Here is a 6,933-nt window from a genome sequence, read left to right as displayed (position 1 = left end):
GCAAATACATCTGTGGGTCAGACGCAGTGGCTCACGCCTATAATCCCAGTCCTTTGGGTGGCCAAGGCTGGTGGATCACGAGGTCAGGAGTTCAAGACCAGCCTGGCCAAGATGGTGAAACCCCATCTCTACTAAAAATAAAGACAATTAGCCAGGTGTGGTGGTGGGCGTCTGTAATCCCAGCTACTCAGGAGGCTAAGGCAGGAGAATTGAGTATCGCTTGAACCTGGGAGGTGGAGGTTGCAGTAAGCCAAGATCACACCACTGCATTCCAGCCTAGGTGACAGAATGAGACTCCATCTCAAGAAAAAAAGCAACAACAAAAACAAAAAACAAAAACAAAACAAAACAAAACAAAACCATCCGTGATGGTTAACATTGAGTGTCAACTTGATTGGATTGAAGGATGCAAGTTATTATTCCTGGGTGTGTCTGTGAAGATGTTGCCAAAGGATATTAACATTTGAGTCAGTGGACTGGGTGAGGCGGACCCACCCTCAATCTGGGTGGACACCCTCTAATCAGCTGCCAGCATAAAAGCGGGCATGGAAAGAGCAGACTTGCTGAGTCTTTGGCCTCTGACTTTCTCCCATGCTGAATGCTTCCTGCCCTCTAACATCAGACTCCAAGTTCTTCAGCTTTTGGACTCTTGGACTTATGCCAGTGATTTGCCAGGGGCTCTTGGGCCTTCAGACACAGACTGAAGGCTGCACTATTGGTTTCCCTACTTTGGAAGTTTTGGGACTTGGACTGGCTTTCTGGCTCCTCATCTTGCAGACGGCCTATTAGTTGTGTCTCTTTAGAGAACCCCAACTAGTATGACATCTAAAACCCAAAAAGACCTGCCAAGCATTGTGCCTCTACTTACAGTGGAGTATGCAAGATTAAGCAACCTGGTTTTTATTCTGGAGGGAATATCCCAATATGCACCAGGCTACTGCAAAATACAGAAATTTCTAATTTGGCACATCTGGAATGAAAATTTTTTGTGTAGAGAGAATACTGAAAGTGTTATTGATAAAATTCAATTAACAAATGATACTGTTTGACATCTCATAATGTGAATATCAAACAATGGAGAATTATTCCTGTAACGTGTATGCTGCTGATAATTTGGTAAAGCCCCTCATATTCAATACTATGAATCAGATCTGATGGAGAACTTTGAAATATCTTGTTTGATATATCCCTGGTGATCTACTAAAAAGTGGAAAATAGTTTAATTAATTTATTTAACTTTTGAAAGCAACAACTGACATATAAAAATGTTACAATTATTCCATTTCTTTTCCAATTCCAATTACTATTTATTTTCCCCTCTATATTGTTCTAGCTATTTAAATTGCAACTTTTCTTCTTAACTTTAACTTACTTAACTCTCCATTTCTTATACTCTTAAATATGTGTATGTAAGAGTATTGATATGGTTTGGCTCTATGTCCCCACCCAAATCTCATCTCATATTGTAATCCACATGTCTCAAAGGAGGGACCTGTAATTCCCACATGTCAGGGGAGGGAGGTGATTGGATCATGGGGGCAGTTTCTCTGATGCTGTTCTTATGATAGTGAATGAGTTATCATGAGATCCGATGGTTTTATAAGTGTTTGGAAGTTCCTCCTTCATTCTCTTCTTGCCTGCTTCCTTGTGAAGAAGGTGTCTGCTTGCCCTTTCACCATGATTGTTACGTTTCCTGAGAACTCCCCAGCCATGCAGAGCTGTAAGTCAATTAAACTTCTTTCGTTTGTAAATTACCCAGTCTCAGGGAAGTTCTTTATAGCAGTGTGAGAAGGCACTAATACAAGTCAATACTGAGTGCTCCATTCATGTTTCTCAAACCTGGTCATTCCTGTCTGATTTCCAACTACCAGAATCCATTCCAGTCACCAGAGATAGGTGGCTGAATATCACATTCTTTATTTATCTGCCCTTTCTTCCTGTGTTACTTTCCAACTCCCCATTACTTTCACTTCTCCAATAAACTACTTTTTACTGAAATATTTGTCTCCAAAGTATTTATTGGGAACCTAAACAAAAAACTAAGATAGGAAGTTCCTAAGTGACAGCTCACTCTGTATTGGAGAGGCTCAAGATATTCAACATAGACACCTCTGATATGGATAATTCTAAACTCCCAAATGTAACATAATCATGAAGCCTAAAAGCCTACTTATCTTGCTGTTAGAATCTTCCCAACAGCTGTCCAGTGATAAGATCTAAAAAACAGGGGAGTTTCATGCCAACTATTTGTAAACATACTTTGGGAAATGGATCAGACCCAGCCTAGATCTTATATCTAAGATAATAAGTCACATGGAGATGAGCTTAAACAAAGATATAGATCCCAAAAGTTGGACCTTGGACAAGAAAGCAACAGGCTCAGCTATTGCTCTGTAACAAAACTTAATTGCACTTACCTAAAATAGATATTGAGACTCCCAGTTAGAGTTTTCTATGATTCCTTTTGCGCGCAGTACAATCAAAATGAAGGAACTGTTCAGTTGGCAGTAATATGTAATAACAATTTTAGTGTAGAAATCCTAAAACTACCTGGAGAGATTACTGCTTAGTATTAGGGAAATACTATTAACATGTATTTTTATAGTAAGATATTTTGTATTTTAGCTGTTTTTCTAATTTGTACAAGTAATAAAACAATTAGTTTATTCTCCAAATATTTGCATTGTACATTATTTGGTTTCCATCTCTGGATAAAGTCAACTACATTACTAATAGAAGCTTGGGATTTTTCATAAATGCAGATCAATGTTAATAATTGTATCTATCATTTTAGACATTAAAGCTCTCAGTGATATGGTGACAGGTCAGAAAATACTATGATGCATTAATTATTTTAATAAAACAGATATTTCAGAGGCTTAAAATAACTCTAGTTAGAAAAGTAACATGTTTTAAAGAAGTACTTTTCATTTATTATGGAGAAGATAAAGATTAGATTTTATTAGAACACACCCAAAACACAGTAAAGACATCAGCAATGAAAGCTTGTACTTGTAAATAGTATAAGGAAATGTTGGAATGGAGAATCAAAGCATAACAGTGCTTTCTAGAAGGATTATGCAGGCCAGTTCTTCTGATAAATGAAACCTTTCTGCAAACTATACAGAAAAACATAGAATAAGACAGGTACAAGCGTCTGAGACAATAACAAGGCTTTGGAAAAATAGAAGTACAGTTATCCGGGCTGGTATCATTTGTCCATCTGACTATATGAGTTCCAGGGTGGTAAGAAAATATAGAAATAGTGCCACAAAGCAGTTAAAATATGAGCCACAGAGGCAGAGTAACCCATCTCAATCACTTAATAGCTGAATAACTTGGGTCTATTGACGCCCTGGATCTCATACTTTTTAACTATAAAAATGGGAATACTCATGGTATGCACCTTGTAGAGTTGTATCGAAAATTAAATAACTTATTTATAAACATTTAGGACAGAACATGACACATGAAAGAGTAAATGCCAGCTGTTATGATTTGGATTACAAGAAAAATCTTCTTAGAGCTGGACACAGTGAATTGTGTCTGTAATCCCAGCTACATGGGAAGCTGAGGCAGGAGGATCGCTTGGACTCAGGAGTTTGAGGCTTCAGTGAGCTATGATTGCAACCACTGAACTGCAGCCTGTGTGACAGAGCTAAGAGGGAGACCCTGTCTTGGGAATCTTCTTAGAGATGCCTCAAAGTAAAGAATATAAAATACAGTGTAAGATGGAGACAGTCTAGAGGAAGAAGAAAGATTATGGAGAGATATAATTGTAAGGTTAAACAAAGCATACAATAACTATGTATAAAATATTAAACTGTTAATTTGGAGGATAGACAAAAAAGATCCTGACGAGAGACAATCTTGTTTCAGGACAGCAAAAGAGAAAAAGAAATGTATGAAGAAAGGAATGGCATCCAAAGAGATCAATGGAGGGGAAGCATAAAATTGCAGTAACTTTTTGTATAGATAGAAAAAAAAAACCACTCAAGAAAAGGAGAGAAACCATGAAGAAATGGGAGAATTCAGATGACAACTTAAAGGGTGAGAATGAATAAGTGGGTATTTATATTGAATTGAAAGTTGGGATATTGGGAATGGAAAGATGAATAGTTGTATATAGATATGTTGTTCAGTGGATCAACATAACAAGTTTACAATCCATAAATTATTTATCAGGGATAAAATATACCTATTGAAGACAGTGAAGAATTAATTCATTCTACAAACCTTCACTGAGTCCCTACTATGCACTAGGCCCTTTGCTAAATCCTAAGAGTAAAGAAAGAAATAAAACGCTGTAATAATTTTAATGCGTAGGGGTATTTGCTAATAGGCTGAATGTTTATGGACTCCCAAAATCCATATGTTACAGTCTTAACTCCCAAGGCAATGGTATTAGGAGGTGGGGTCCTTGGCAGGCAATTAGGCCATGAGGGCAGGGATTAGTGCCCTTATAAAAGAGACTCCAAAAAGCTGCCCTACGTTTTTCCTACGGAGGTTATAATCACAAGACAGCTGTCTATGAGGAAGTGGGCCCTAACTAGACACAAAGTCTGTCAGCATCTTTATCTTAAACTTTTCGGCCTCTAGAACTGAGAGAAAAAAAAAAATGTTGTTTATAATTCACCCAGTTTATGGGTTTTATAATAGCAGCCGAAACGGACTGTGATTCTTTAAGAAAACAAATAACGATCAGATAGGAAGAAAGTGGGTCAAATTGGAAAGAACAAAAATAGCTTTTAAGAGTTTCCCCCCACCATTTATTTATTAACTCATTCAATATTTAACAATTCCATGTGATAGTTCCTAATAGCATCCTGAAGAATGAATAGTGATTGTTCAGGAGACAATGAAGGAAAGAAGAAATTGAAAAGGTTATGTGGTCACTTGGTAAGTGGCTGGAATAAAGATGGATTGAGTTTACTGACTAACTTACTCCCTCAAAAAAAGGATGAATTGCTTGAGAAAAAAATTATAGAAAGGAAAACATCTATATACAGTTGAGACTTGAACAATGTGGGTTTTTAACTACATGGTTCCTCTTGTGTGCAGATTTTCTCCTGCCTCTGCCACCTCTGAGAGAGCAAGACCAACCCTTCCTTCTTATCCTCCTCAGCCTACTCAATGTGGAGTTGACGAGGTTGAAGACCTTTAAGATGATCTACTTGGACTTAATGAATAGAAAATTTTTAAATGATTTTCTTAATAACATTTTCTATTCTCTAGCTTACTGTGTTGCAAGAATACAGTCCATAATGCATATAACATATAAAATATGTATTAATTGACTTTTTAATGTTATGAGTAAGGCTTCTGGTCAATAGTAGTCTATTAATTATGTTTTGGGGGAGTCAAAAGTTATTCATCAATTTTTGACTGTGTGGCTGGTTGGTACCCCAGACCCCTGTGTTGTTCAAGAGTCAGCTGTATACACACATACATACACACACACACACACACACACACACACACACACACAATTCAAGTCAATTGTATACACATACGACTGTATAAATATACATATGTACTTGTATACATTTGACTCTTGAACTATACACGATTGACTCGACTCTCTCCCCCCATATATATATATACATGAAGATGTGTGTTTGTGTGTGTATATATATGTGTGTGTATATATGTATATATATGTATTTATATGTATATATATGGGTACATATATGTATGTATGGGTGTGTGTGTGTCTCTATATATAGGTATCATAATAAAGCAAGGATTATGCTGTTTTTAAATTAACATGGATAATAATTGGGAAGGAAGATGGAAAACAATGTGTTGTTATGCTTGCTCTTTATTCTCCTTTTGCTCTTCTAGGATTCTACTCTGCTCTTCCTGGTCTTGCCACCACAAGCTGACATTTAGGAGCTACAACTATATTTCTTTCCTTCTGTCTTTGGCAGGTTTCAACCAATAGCAGGAACTAGCATCAGTCTGGGTAGTGGCAGAAAATAATTAGGGGAATATTTATTCCTCTAGTTTACTCCCTGTGATGCTATGGTTTGACAGTGGCTATGTTTTTCTATCTAAGGCCATAGCCACTTCTTACCAATTCTATCCTTCAGAGTAATAGATTTTTATAAAGACTGATAAAAGAAGAAGTGGCAAGGTCTTTAAATTAAACTTGTCATGACTTTTGCCTCACTACACAATACATTGGAATTTAGAACATCTCAACACAGGCAATAATAGCCTCATTCTTCATCCACCTTGAGGTCTTTAAAGAAGACACCATCTTGGGAGGCCGAGGCGGGCAGATCATGAAATCAAGAGATGGAGACCATCCTGGTCAACCAACATGGTGAAACCCCATCTCTATTAAAAATACAAAAATTAGCTGGGCTTAGTGGTGCATGCCTGTAGTCCCAGCTATTCGGGAGGCTGAGGCAGGAGAATCGCTTGAACTCAGGAGGCGGAGGTTGCAGTGAGCCCAGATCGCCCCATTTCACTCCAGCCCAGAATGAGACTCCGTTTCAAAACAAAACAAAGCAAAACAAAACAAAAAACAAACAAACAAGAAAACAACAACAACAACAAAGACACTATCTTGGGCACATCAGCTTTATAAAAACAAATTTAGAGAATTTGAGGATCTCAACATGAATCCCTTAATATTTACCCTGTGTTCATACTCTTTCAAAGTCTGAATGTAATGCTAACAGTTCATAAATCACATTTCTAGCTATTATGACCTATGTGTGATTTGTGAACAGTCCTACAATTATTAAAATAGCATAGCTGCTCTCTCTTCTTTAAAAACCAATCACTTCACCCTTTACCTAGAGATAATAATTCCCCCTTGCATCATCACCTATAGTGGGCTTACCTCAACCATATCCATATTTGGTAAACCGTTCCTTCCTTAAACATTTTTCATTCTTGCATTCTGAGTGTGCCATCTCCTTG

The sequence above is a fragment of the Macaca mulatta genome, chromosome 6 (genome assembly GCF_049350105.2).
Source record: "Macaca mulatta isolate MMU2019108-1 chromosome 6, T2T-MMU8v2.0, whole genome shotgun sequence".
Taxonomy (NCBI): Eukaryota; Metazoa; Chordata; class Mammalia; order Primates; family Cercopithecidae; genus Macaca; species Macaca mulatta.
The sequence above is the reverse complement of the archived record's forward strand: the minus strand, read 5'-3'. Positions refer to the sequence as shown.